The sequence below is a fragment of the Stegodyphus dumicola genome, chromosome 4, assembly GCF_044657685.1.
Source record: "Stegodyphus dumicola isolate Sdum_Otavi_A_Nest chromosome 4, ASM4465768v1".
Taxonomy (NCBI): domain Eukaryota; kingdom Metazoa; phylum Arthropoda; class Arachnida; order Araneae; family Eresidae; genus Stegodyphus; species Stegodyphus dumicola.
This window is the reverse complement of record NC_140771.1, coordinates 211,948,977-211,964,276: the sequence shown is the minus strand read 5'-3', so window position 1 is coordinate 211,964,276 and position 15,300 is coordinate 211,948,977.

Genomic DNA, 15,300 nt, shown 5'->3' with positions numbered 1-15,300 from the left:
TGTGCATTTTTTGCTTTAAAAATGATTGAATTATGTATTGTTCTTATCTTCCGGTTAAGGTTTTTATGCCTTTAGGAAATCTGCAATCAATATTTGTAGAATTATCAACAATTTAAAAGTTGTTTAAGTGCGGTTAAGCCTAATTTTTAAATAACATGGCGGAAATATTTGTTTACATTGGAAACAGCAGAGTAGTGGATTTGTTGCCGATCTGGAGAAACGTAACTTCGCAATAACAAAGATAAACGCCTTCATTTATTATTGCGAATTAAATCATGCTTAATCCTTTCTGGAATTTTTTCGAGGAAATAAGTGTTTAAGATTTACTTCGTAATTTTTATTACATATATTTTAAGTTTTTACGTATTTTTGCTTTGTCGCGAAGTGAGAACTGGATTAATTGAATGAGAAATACTCAATCGTCTGTGAAAAACTGTTTCTTTTTTGTTTTGTTTCCTTAATTTCTTTTATAAATCGTTTTTGCTTTATTATAGTATTTGAATAGAACATGTGGCAAGAATTAGATAATTCTTTAAATGATATAAATTTTGTGCATTCTGAGTTATGATATGAACGACCTTTCTGTCTACGGCGTTGCTTTATTCCTGCGATTTTGTGAAGTAAGGGAAAACGACATTGCTCTCACTACTGAAGCTGATCCTGAGTTGCTGTCGACTCTTCTTGGTGTTCACGATAAGTATGTTTTCATTATTCTTTTCGCCATTAGGTTAAAAGTTAGGATTCATGCATGTCATGGACAAGGAGGCGATCGAAAACCGTATCAAATCTGTGTATAATCACAGAAATCTGGAAGTTACCTGCGATAAATTAGAAAAACTTAAGCAACTTATGATTTCTGAGTTTCATGCTTATCAAAATTAATTTAATCCAAATAATGCGACTGAAGTTCAGTTAGCCCACGTCAATGCTATGGAAAAGATATACAAATCTTAGAATTATACATTAATGAGTTGAAACAAAAAGAAACCCTAAATAATCCAACAGAGGAAACAAATCAATCTGATATTACTGCTAGTCAAAAATCTAGAATAAAAAAGAAAACCACAATAGATAAAGAAGGATACATAACCCCTAGAAAAACTCATAAGAGAACTCTATCAAATTCCGAAATTGAAGAACCAGCTCAAAAAAATTAATTCGAGGAACTAAACCCTGAAGACAATATGGAAGCAGAGGAAGGTGAATTTATTACACTCAACAAAAAAGCAGGACATATTCCTTCTATAGTCATAGCAGACTTCACTGGGGATTGAGATAAGATGAAAGAAGATTTTGAAGAGCAATTAAATATCAAAAAATATCTTGGAAACCTAAGTGGAGGTACACTGACCATAAGAGTTTATGATTCAGACCACTACCGCACAGTTACTGAATACCTAACTAAACTACATATTCCTTTTCATACTTTTAAACTCAACAGCGAAAAGCCTATCAAGGCAATAATTAAAAAACTTCCAAAAACAGCTAATATGGAACTCATCAAAAACGAAAATGCCCAAGAAGGTATCCCAATTCAAAAAATTCGACAAGTAATTCACACTATTGAAGGAAAGCAAGTTCATCTTCCTGTTTTTACAGCAGAATGTACTAGAAATAAAGAAGGCAAAAGAATATATGATCTAAAGAAATTCAGAGGTCTGGTGTCCTTATCGAGTCTTTTAAAGCTCGCCCTGGACCCGTGCCATAAGTGCCAAAGGTACGGGCACACACGGGACAAATGTCACTATAAACCTCGCTGCTTAAAATGTGCAGAACCTCATGAAATATTCACTTGTAAACAAACAAAAAATGACAACAAACCCCCTGTCTGTGCCCTCTGTGGATAAAATCACGTTTCTTCTTTCAAAGGTTGCAGTAAACATCCTTATAATGTTCAGAAGCAAATCGAAGAATTTAAAGCTTTAAAAGAAGAAAAGAAAAAAGAACAATTTAAATTTAACAAAAAATATTTTCCTTCACTCCCTGAGAACAAACCAAAAAAATGCATGGAATACTTCCAAGGAAAATGAAAACAATAATAAAACAGAAGACACAAACTCAAACCCACATGTCTTTTTTAACTGGATAAAAATCCAATTCACTCAAGTTAAAGAATTCTTCCAGAAATTTAAAACAGCAAAAACAATATTTGACAAACTAGAGGTCGGTATGGCGGCCTTCGAATATTTCTCAAATCTAAACTATGAATTTTAATCAAACTCATAGTCAAATAAATTTTATCTCAGCTACAAATAGTTTCTTAAAGATTTGTTACTATAATGCAAACGGCATCAGATACCAACAAGTGGAAATTTCAGATTTTCTTACTAGACATAACATTGATGTTATGCTAGTAAATGAAACGCATCTCCGCTCTTGCGACAAATTTAAAATACAAGGCTACCGCATCTACAGAAAAGACAGAAGACATAATAGAAGAGGAGAAAACGCAATTCTCATTAAAAACCATATCAAAACAGCCAAATATGATTTAAACCCTGCTTGTACTATAGAAAATGCTGCAGTACTTATCTATAGTGGTTTTAGAGAACCTTTTCTTTTTAACTCCGTCTACAATCCCCCCTCAAGCACTTTTGATCTCAATAATCTAAAACTACTTACTGAAAATAACTACCCCACCTTAATAGCAGGTGATTTAAATGTTAAACATTCCTCTTGGAACTGTAGAATCACAAATAGAAATGGAGAAAATTTTAACAACTTCATCCACAATAGTAACATCATTCTCATTGCTCCCAATCACCCAACACACTATACGCACAACGCGCACAACGGACTCGGAGATATTTTAGATATAGTTTTGATGAAAAACCTTCCTAATATTCCTAATCTTGATGTTCTCCCAGACCTTTCGTCTGACCATCTCCCTATAGTCTTCAACTTCTATGGATTTTATCCCCCTCACCCTAAAGCTCATACAAAAGTTAATTGGTGTATGGTTACCGAACAGCTAAATTCTGTAAACAGCAGAGCCACACTTCGTTATGACTGCGATATTGAGCTGGAAATCACCAGATTAAACTCCAAAATTCAAAACGCTATCAATAATGCTACCTATACAGTCAAGAATAAAAATCCCTATGGCATCCCAGAAGAAATTAAATCCCTTATACAAGAAAGAAATAGACTTAGAAAAAGATGGCATAATACTCGCAGTCCTACTGAAAAACGTCATATTAATTATTTAAACAGAAAAATAAATGAAGACATCGCCACCCATCGATCAAATTCGTGGGATAATTTCTTAGAAAACATGGATCTTTACCCAAACTCTGTTTGGAAAGTAGCTAAATCACTCAGAAATGTTTCACCCAATCAAATTCACCCCCTGTATCACATGGGCAAATTTCACCACTTCGAAGACTCCATTGCTGAAATTCATGCAAAAGAATTTTAAAATATTTTTAAACAACATGAAAATAATAATTCTAATCACAAAAAAGATATTAATTACTCTTTCAATAGCATCCTCAACAGTCCCAGCATTAATTTTTTTACGCCTGCATCTCCAAACGAAGTTCAGCAAATTATTAAAAAATTAAAGAAGCGCAAAGCTAAAGGATATGACATGATTTCTAATGAAGCGTTGCAAGCTTTACCTAGAAGATGCATAGTCTTAATTACAAATATTTTTAATGCTTGTACTAGACTCAGCTACTTTCCATCGCAGTGGAAACACTCGATCATTGTTACCATCCCGAAACCAGGAAAAGATCCAAAGCTAGCAAAAAATTACAGTCTTCTGCCAGCGCTTGGAAAAGTGTTCGAACGAATACTTAGTGCTCGGCTCACCAATCATCTAGAACGCCTTAATCTAATAGACAAGCATCAATTTGGATTCCGCAAAGGCCACAGTACCACACATCAAATATTAAATTTAGTTAAATTTATTGCTCAAGAATTTACAAAAAAGAACGGAGTAGCGGCATGCTTCCTCGATTTCGAAAAAGCTTTCGATCGAGTGTGGCATGCTTGCTTACTTCATAAGCTATCTAACTTCCTTTTACCAAACATCTTTATCAAGCTTATGCATTCTTATTTTAAACATCGTACTTTTCAAGTGCGCTGTGGTGAAGCAATCTCTTCAAAAAAGGTGATTTACAGTGGAGTAGCTCAAGGCAGTGTTTTAGGACCGAAGCTTTTTACAATATTCATAAATGATATGCCTCTACCTTTTCATTCTAATATACTCAAATATGCCGACGACACAGTCATCCTCACCAGTTCACGAAGTCCAAATAATGCTTTAGAGAAACTTCAGCTTCAAGTCAACATTATTAACAAATTTTGTCAAGACTGGAAAATCAAACTAAATACTGATAAATGCTGCGTAGTTCTCTTCCGCAGATACAGAAAAATATCCCAGTGAATATAAATATCCGACTCAATAACCAAGATATTCCTGTTGCCAACTCCTATAAATACTTAGGTATCTATATTGACAAAACCCTAAATTTCAAAGATCATATTCAATATGGTACAAATAAGGCTAACGCTGCTTTCATTGCTCTCTACTCATTAATTGGAAGAAACTCTAAGTTAAACCTCCGTACCAAGAGAAATATCTACATCTCACTTATTCGCCCAATAATCCTCTATGCAGTTCCAGCCTGGTTTACTGCCGGAAAAATAGACAGACAAAAATTAAATGTTCTTCAAAACAAAATCTTACGTAGCATAGTGAACGCACTCTGTTTCGAGCGAAATTCTCAAATTCACAAAGACCTGGATATCAAACCAATTCACGACCAAATCCTAATTTCTGCACACAACTTCTTTAAAGATATGAGAAATTCTCCCTACGAAGCTATTAAATCGCTTACAGACTATGACCCTACTATTGAGCACGTAGTGAAAAGACCTCGAACGATCCACCACAATTCTAAGTGGTGGTAGTGTATATACTGAAAAAAAAAAATTTTTTTTTTTTACTATTCCTCTGTAGTTACTATTCAAGAAAGATGAACTTTGCAAAGTTAGGACTTTATTTTTCATCGATGAATTCTTAGTTTTACTACTTATTTAACCAAGGTTTTTACTTTTACTTTTTATTTTTACTATTTCGTATCGTGTGTTTTAAAATTAAAGTTCGTGGTAAAACTAAGTGCTTACTCTCCCTCATTAGCCCTAGTGAGCTACTTGACCTCATTTTCGCCTTTTACAGTTTCCTATTCATTTAATGATTATATCGCAAGTTTAGAAGATTTTCAAGTGTTTCAAAAAACATAGGACTCTTAAATTCACAAATAGATGTTACTTTTACTATATTCGAACTTAATTTATTTCCAAAAATAAATACAAAAAACAAATCCAAAAATAATACAAAAAACTTCATTTTTTGAACTTTGACTCCTCGACCCATCTAAATGCCGGACGCTCATCACGTGTTTCTGCTTTTCTAGACTCACCCAGAAGCTTAGACTTTCATTTCGCCTCTCGCCGCCATTCATATAATCACCCATGCTATGCCATGATATGCAATTTAGCAAAACTTATTTTATGAGTTCTCTCATTTATTGATCTCGCCTTCGGGCGCGGTGTATTTTTAAATATACCTCTTTAATTTTTAACTTTATGGCCTATGGTATAATGATAATATACTGGTAAGAGCTCCTAGTAGCTAAAGCCAGCAGTAAAGATATGATCCAAGATTCAAGATATAATATAAACGAAATATAATACTGTCAAGTGAACCTAGCGCCAGAGTGTCGCTATGGTAAACAGAGTGAATTTTAAAGAATGCATTTATTCTATTGTGGTTTATGCGGTATCGGCGAAGTAGATTTCATTCAATCCAATAAGTTTAAATGAAATGCAAGAAAAAAAATGCGTATAATTTAAAATTCCGTACAAGGAAGTCATGTGGTGTACACATCAGATTTTTTTGTCTTCGAATAAAAAAGGCTTATACACCCTTCTTCTGACTTTGTTTTTCTACACAAGTCTAGAAGATAATTCTTCATTAGTCTTTTTGAAGTCTATAGTGTATGGTCCCTAACTATGAGAACTAGACTTTATAAGCTTTTAAATATTAAAAACAAATATATATATATATATATTAGAAATTTTCCTTCTTAGTAAAATATATAATAACATATTTAATCGTTTCAAGTATAATTACTTCTTTTTGAATTAATTATATTATGAAGGTATAATAAAAAAATCAGAAAAAATTTTAACTACTGAACACACTACGTGAAGCCATTCTCCTCACCCTTCAAAAAAAAGGAGGGGAAGAAGCTGTTATATATATATATAAAAAATTACTAAAAAAAAAATTACTGGTTAAAAAGATTGAGTTAGATATAAAATGCTAAAAAGCACCAGTTTCCTCAAAAATATGCTTTCAATTTTGAAGAACTTTTTTAATATGAAAATATTTATTATTTCTTTAACAGCAGTTAAGCTTTAAAATGCAAAATTTTCATATAAAAAATGCAAATATTTAAATTAGAAAAAAATAATCTGAATGAGTTCTTTCGCTTTCAAAAGAGAATCACTAAGTAATGAAATAAAAAAAAAATATTTTGAATTCTTAAGGTTCACGATCTAGAAAAATTACCAATTTCTTTTTTAATTAGTTTTTTCTCAGTAGAGTTATTTTACTCTTTAATAAATTTTAATCTAACTCTTTAAAAATTATGTTTTTAAGCATGCCTCTATTGCATTTCTAAAAAATATAAAGTATACTGATACGCCTACTTCAAAATTTGTATCAAGTCATTATACGATTTCGTTGACATTATGTTCAAATTCTTAAAAATGTGCATATAAAAATGCTTCATTGATAATTTAAGTACTTTAATCATCAGAAAAAAAATATATTCTTTAGAAAAGAGATATGATAAAATATTTTTTGATATTTTAGAGCATACAGGAGAACGTTAAGATAACCCAAAAGTCAATAATTTGAAATTTTCGATAATTTCAACTAAATGCTTTTTATTCATAAAATGTGTTAAAAAAGAAACATATTACTTAAATTTTTATTTGTTGATTGAGTGATAACAGAAATTTCTGAGCTCAAAATATGCACTAACTTTTCTCGAATGACATTGAAGAATTTTAGCTATATCCTTTCTAACTTTTATTTTCGTGATACAGAAGTCATACATTATTTCCAAAGAATGGAAGTCACACCCCAAACTTTCATTATAGATGAAAAGTAATTTATCCAAATCATTAGCATTCTTTTCCCAGTGAGTATTTAAAAATGTATTATAGAAGTACAGTTTATATATTTTTAAACTGTTTGTGAGACTAACTACACTAGTGTGCGACATTAAGAGCATTTGCAGATTGTGTCTATTTTGAGGAAAAGTATTGAACCGAAAGCACATAATTATGCTGTCTAAGAATTAGCAAATATTCTTAGTCGAATATGCAGGCGTAAACGTGCTTGTCTTCGGAGTTCTGATTGTCGACGATTCTGATTGTTGATTAAGTGTACAACGAGGTTTCGGCGATTTGTGCACTCGTATTCCTTTACGACATTCGCCTTGTGTCTTGGAACAATTGGATAAATTTTATATGGTAATAGGTAAAATGAGTAGCCATACACATAAGGATGACGGAATGAGATAAAGAATTGCATGTAGATCGAAGGCAAGCCAATTACAAGCCCAAATCGCTATAGAGCTTAGTGTAAGGCCGGTTGTCTTTTGAAATTTTTGGACAGTTTCAAGACATTGCATTCGTACCGAGAAGATTCAGACAAGGTCGACAAAGATAAAGATCGTTACTTGGCACCGCGACACAAGACTACTACAAATTCACAGTTCTCACGTGAGCTGTATGCTGCCACAGGGGCCCGAGTTTCAAGGTCTATAGTTGCCCAAAGGCTTCATGATATCGGGCCGTATACCAGAACACCCGCTGTTTGCTTTCCGTTCAGTGCAGTATATATGACAGCACATTTACCTTGATGCAGAAAACCTTTGCTTTGGACCAGATTTCACTGGAACACCGTACTTTTTACACATAAGTACAGATGATTCTTGCACCTGATCTGGAGAGAGTCTGGAACATTATACAATCCCTCCATCATCGGGGGAAAGGATCATTACGGTGGTGGAAGGATCAGTACGGAGGTTTGGGCAAGCATTATGTTGGACGGCCGCACACCCCTACATGTGTCTGAGTATCTGATAAAGGCTTCCTGACTACTATGAGGTTTAGAGGCTAATGTTAGAACCCTATGTTCGACTTTTCAGACGCACAGATGGTTCTGGATTCCTGTTAATGGACTACAACACTCGTCCACATAGGGCTCAGCTGATCGATGATGACCTTGAAAATAAGAACATTCGCCGCATGGATTTGGCAGCTAGATCCTGACTTTAAACCTATGGATCATAGAGATGATCTTGAAAGGAAAATTTCTTCTCGCCAGTTTCCTTCGAGAACCATCCCGAAATTGAAAACTCTTCTGCTGCAGGAGTGGGATCGACTGCCACAGGGACTTCTCAACTGCCTCTTGCCCAGTATGCTGTCAAGCTGAGCGACCTGCCTGGCTGTGACAGGTCATACCCATATTAGACTCCTTTTCACCTCGATATCACAACGTGGATTTTGGGCATCCCTGCACTATGAGCTTTACTGATAATCATGAGTATATAAAATGACTTTGAATGATACATCTTTTCCTCTGTTATAAATGTATATTCGTAACAAATTTCATTAAAATCTGTCCATTAGCTTTTCAGAAATGTCAAATAATTTGCAATTCTTAGTTCTGTATATGAGTTTACTTAGAAGTCTATGTAACTAACAGTAATTTATTTTAGAAGTAAAGTATTAATCGAAATTGATGTTTTACTCATTTATTATGTTTTCAAACATTTCAATGAATTATGTTAAAAAATTACAAATAGCTTCTTTAAAGTACTTTTTTAACATTTCGAAGAGATATAATTTTGAATTTCGATAAAATCGCATTCGGTATAAATAAACATTGTTGTCAATCAAAGATCAATAAAACATTTTATCTGTCTTCGATATTATAAAAACTGCGCTCCTGTATGCTGAGTTCAGTTAGTGATTTAAAAATTGTTTTATTTAGATTTCTTAAAGTCAAAGTTATTTTGGCACATGAATTAATAACACGAGTATCATAAATGCAACAGATACGATGATAATCCGAAAATACGATAATTGAATAAATTCTGTCTCTTCTTATGCACACGATTGTCTGCATTCGAAATAAAATCTAATGACTGTAATGTAATTTCAATGTAAAATTAATTTTAGCGAATACGTTATTTGTACATTAATTCTTCACGTATCTTTTATTTCTCTCCCCAACAATCACCAGAATGCAAATTAACTTGACTTTACATAACGAACGAATTTGTAGTTTGGAGAGAAAACTGTGGCCACTCGCCATAAAGCATTTCTTTATATGAGGCTTCCATTTGTGTGTCGATCTGGATGAGTGATTTTGAATTTGTTAGTAGCAGAGCAGAGGGTCTCAACCTATTTTCCCCCACACATACCTAAACTTGAGTGATGTAATTTGTTATATTCGTAAACTAAAACTAAATACTTTACAGCTAAATAAAATGCTGATCGCACTCACCGATGAAGCTATGAAATTCTCTCCAGGGAGAAATCCCCCGTCCTGAGCAAGAAGCTAAAGTAGATGGAGTTGCATTGGTGAAGGGCTAAATGTTAATTCTGCATTTAAATATTTGAACTTTTTTTTTTTTTGGACACCGCAAGCAACAGTAATTAAAATATGTTAAATTTTAGTTGCACTAGCCTTAGTTTTAATTATAAACATTTTAACTAAGTTTGTAGAGACATTAGGTATATTTTTGGAAGCAGGGGAGATGAAAAATATGCAACTCCTTTGCCGGGAATCGAACCACGGACTCCTCAGTTACGCGCTGAGCGTGCAAACCACTACACCACGAAGACTCGCTAAGAAAGCGGGAGAAATAGCTTATAAGTTTCGCCTCTTGTCTGTGTTTTTTTGGAGTATTAGATCTTCAATAAATGTGAGGATGAGAATTCTTCTGAAGCACAAGCACGTTAAACAGACGTAGTTTAATTGCTAATCATATTTAACTTTGTATAATTACGTAAAGATTGCTATCCTTTAAATATATCTTTTACTTATTTGTTTCTTTAAGACATTTTGAAAGGACATACAATTTTAATATTTTTCTTTCAAAATAATTTTGCGTTTAGAAAAAAAAAAAAAAAAAAAAGCACAGAAATGTATTCCAGAGCTTTTAAAAAATTTTAGCTGTATTTTAATATTATTAAACAGTGACGATAATTTATATAATATGGAAAGAGAAAGTGTTATTTTTATTTCAGTATTGAAACGAAATAATTGTATGGTTTTATATTACGAAATAGTATATGTATAGATTTAATTCTTAGTATTTTTACTAGTAAATTCTTCTTTGAGGAGTCTAAATTTTGCCACAATCTAGATTTTTGCAGTACCTGCCGCTTACTAAATTCACTAGTTAATAAACTCAATTGCTTATTACTATCATATTTCCAGGGGGAAAAACAAATGTATAGTAATCAATAGAACTTTTGTGTTCAATTTTTATTTAGGCACCTTTGTGTTTGGAAGTTAAAAGGAGTCCAGTTTTGTTTTCCTGCGTCTGATGACTCACTTTCAGGTGCCAAGGGGACTTTTATTATTGGTTCCGGGAAAGGAGTGAAGAAAATTTAAATAAATAAAATAAAATAAAATAAAAACTGAAAGCTTTCAAATTTTATATTACGTCCAGAGTGGCTTTTTTTAACGTTTGTAACCTTTACTTATTAAATATCATGTTCTTCGCATTTAAACCATAAAATTCAATTTAATAGCAATATCACAAAATAATTATAAAAGAGCACATAGTTAGAATTTCCGATACACATTCCCGCGGGTTGGAGATAATTTTCCCCCCCATTTTTTCCCGGTACAGTTTTGCCATTGCTCGCTTTGAAATCGTTGAGTTTGTTAATCAAAAATTATTTTACGTTTTACAAAAAACGAAATAGATACTAAAAAAATTCAAAAATTCGGCTTCCAGATGCCCATATTTGAGTGGAGGACTACGTTATTCAAAATTTGATGTCTCTAGATACCATTGTTTTTTTCGTGCGAGAAACATACATACATTCATATAGATTCTTCATTATTTAATTTCTTTAAATATAATGCAGGGCTCTAATATTTGGTGGTAACAGCGGTCTATGTCTGTGGATGATCTCGAATTCGGGTCGCTTTTCCATGTTAGGGCTTCTTCCTGCATCAGTAGTTCCGTGACTGAAGATGTAAAGTTCTGGACATTCGTCATAAGCTGTGGACATCCTAGAGTACCGCAGTAGGGAAGTCAGTTTATGCTACAATTACAACTCATCAAATTACTATGCGGCGAATGAGGAGGAACAAGTGAAGCTAACTTAGTGGGGGCAATTATAATTTCTCGCAGGGATGAAGTATTCAGCCGTATCTACAATTTCTTTAAAAGAAATTATCAACCTGTAAGGATCTTAAGTTTTACTAACGTTTATTTTATTTTAAATCTTTACTATCACTTCTTATTTTCTACTTCCGGGCAGAATTATAAGCGTGAAGGATTTTATGCAAAGTTTGTCTGGCGAACGCCAAGTATTTAAGTGTGGCCTTTTTGCCAAGCGAAAGAGAGGAAGCAGTAAGTCAACGCAGGCCGCTTACCTTAGAAGTTACGCAGTTGCTGTTTGCCTTCCAGGCCAGAGGTTTTAATCCTCTTGATAATTTTTAAATGTATTGTAGTGTTCACAGTTCTCTGTACTACATACGCTTCCTGTTAATATAAGGCCAATCTTCCACGTTTATTATTATAAAGTTAAATTAGAGTTTAGTTTTATTTTTATACTTTTACGTTTTGACCCCAAGTAGCGGGTCGGTGTATTCCGAAGTACGGAAGTCATTGTAAATAGAGAAAATAAAGGGTTTTATATACCCTTCTTGTGTATCCTGTCTACTTCCCACAATTAGTGAACATAGCTTTAGTAAGCTCTCTGTTCCGAGTCAGGTCCTTGCATGTTCCCGAAGAAGGTAAGAAGGAACATTGAACCTGATAGTGGCGCCCAACGAAGAAGAATAACCATGGCCGAGTTTCAAGAAGAACCTGTGCTGCCTGCAGAAACGGCTCAGAATCCAGAAATGCCAGCTACCGCCCTGGAAGGATTTGGTTACATCGTCCAGACCATGCGCGCTTCGATGAAACCAGAAGCAACATTTAATGGAAACTCACCGGTAACCAGTTTTTTGGAAAAATTGGATGACCACTTCATGCTCTACCCCGTACACGAGTTTCAAAAAGTTACCTTACCTACCAGCGCTTTGAGGGGCCAAGCGCTTAACTGGTTCAAATGTATAGGCAGAAGTCTCTTGGGTCAAGCAGGAAGTCCCACCTATACTTACGAAAATTTCAAGACTGCCCTACTAAAAGCCTTCCCTGTTGTAAGGGATCGTGCGAAATTAGAAACGGAACTTTTCAGTATATATCAACAAAGAATCGAAAACCTCTCAAGTTTTATTTTAAGAAAAATTCACGTCTTCAAACTCTTGTATGGAAACCGTCCGGATCCTGAGATAATTCAAGTGATTTTGCCGAGGTTACTGCCCCAAGTGCAAGACTTTATTGAATTAAGAAATCCGACTACACTGGAAAAGTTATTTGAGCTAGCAATCCAGTTTGAAAGTAGAAGAACGGCGGACGTCGAAAGAAGACGCCAATATCAACAGCGAAACCAATTTGGTACGCCAAGACTACAGCAAACTCAAGCACACGGCTACGGAAGCAAAGCGAATCAGTGGGCAAGGAAACCCGAGCATTCAAAAACAGCCGGCGAACGTCGATAGTTCAATAGCAACCCAGGAAAAAAGTCTCAAGGCCAGTGGAAAAAGAAGGAAAGCACGGAAATGAAAAATAATTTAAACTAAAACGGATTTCTGCTGACGAGAGGGTGCGGAAATCCGAAGGCCAAGAAAACCCCTCTTCCTTCAAGTTAAATACAGTAATGGTGAAAAATTTGACTCTTCCGAAGATTGAAGTGTTGGTGAATAATATCCCAGCCACCGCACTCCTGGATACAGGCGCGCAGTGTTCCTGTGTGGCAGAAGATTTTTTTAGGAAGTATTTTCGGAAATATCGCATATATAATTCGGATAATACGACAGTGTTAGCGGCGCAAGGAGAACTATGTAAGTGTATAGGTAAAGTACCGCTATATGTCCGTATCAAGGACGAACAAGTAAAGGTGATGTTTTTTATAGTAAAGAATCTGCAAGCACATATAATCTTAGGGATAGATTTTCTTTCAGACGCACAAGCAACACTGGATTTTAATGAAGCGTCCCTTAAGCTGACAATGAAACCAGTTCGGGCAGAAAAGACTGAACCGCCGATGTTAAAACTTGACCACCTCCCTAATGACGAGCAAGGAAGAATCCGACAAGTGGTAAGTGAATTTGCTTCGTTATTTAGTGATATTCCAGGATTTACTCAGATTACTAACCATAGTATTGACACCGGAGATGCAATGCCAGTTCGCCAAAAACCATACCGGTATGATAAGAATAAGGAAAAAATTATAGAATGGCATATTACCGATATGCTACGTAAAAAGATCATAACGCCCATCTCAAGTAGTTATGCTAGCCGGTGGTTTTATGTAAGAAAAATAATGACTATCCTTTGACGCATCCAAAAAGGTGGAGATTCGCTATTGATTACCGTAAATTAAACTCCATAACTAAATATCCGGTATATCCGTTACCGATCATTGAAGAAATTCTAAGGAACATAAAATCAACCAAATTTATGACGACTTTAGACTTAACGACTGGTTATTTTCAAATAGGGGTTAGGCCTGAGGACGTGCCTAAGACTGCTTTTATAACCAAGTCTGGCACTTATGCATTTTTGCGTATGCCGTTTGGCCTTTCAAAGGCCCCGGCAACATTTCAGCGATGCATGGACATTGTGTTAAGACCTGTTCTTGGAAAGTCCACATTTATCTATTTAGACGATATCATTATTACTAGTGATAATCTCGACCAACATGTACAGGATTTAAGACAGGTGTTTTCTTTATTAAATGAGGCCGGTCTAAAAATTAATGTCGAAAAGTGCAAATTTGCAGCCCCTGAATTAAAATATTTAGGTTACAAAATATCTCAAAAAGGAATCGAGACAGACGAATCAAAAATAATTGCTGTACAAAAGTATCCGACTCCAACCACGGCGAAGAAGCTCTCTTCTTTTCTAGGACTTTGTTCATATTATAGGTCCTTTATAAAAAATTTTGCAGCTATTGCTGAACCATTGTTAAAATTAAAAAGGAAAAAGGCAAGATTCTCGTGGACGGCCGAAGCCAATAGTGCTTTCGAAAAATTAAAACAAGCATTAACGCAAGCCCCTGTGTTGAAATTTCCTGAAAAGGATGAGAATTTAGAAATTTCAGCGGATGCTTCGGATTATGCGGTAGGAGCGGTACTTTCGCAAAATCAGCAGCCTGTGGCATTTTTTAGCCGAACTTTAAATCAAACACAAAGAAACTATTCCGCGACCGAGAGAGAGGCACTTGCAGTTCTGTTAGCAGTGCAAAAGTTCCGAGTCTATTTTGGAAAGGCGCCGATAACAGTGTGCTCTGATCATGCGGCGGTAACTAGATTGTACTCAGGGAAAAATTTATCCCCAAGGTTAATAAAATGGGCACTCAAGCTGCAAGAATATAATCTGGTAATCAAGCATACCCCCGGAAAGGAAAATATCGTAGCAGATGCCCTATCAAGAATTAAAATAGATGAACAAGGTAATACCGTAAAGGTGGCAATGCTCACAGCATGTACAATAAATTCCCGAGAAACTGTAATAACCGAACTGGGTAAGGATCCTGAGTTTGGAAGCATTTATGAGTATTTAAAGGATCCTGAAAATTTTAGCCACCAAGATATTGTGGCGATAAGAAATAGGGCGGCCCATTACGAACTAATAGATGGTATATTATTCTATACAAAAACTACGAATTCCAACAACGAATTTCGACCTGTTATTCCAGCTAGTCTTAGATTAAATATCCTGCAGGAGCTCCATGACAGCCCTTTAGCTTCTCATGCTGGTATTCGAAAAACTATACAACGCGTACGCGAGGCAGTCTACTTTACTGAACTGCAAAAGTTAACAAGGGCGTATGTCCAGTCCTCCCCAACATGTCAAGCAGTTAATTATATTAATTTCCGCCCGGCCGGGTTTCTAAATAGTATTAAATCCGAAT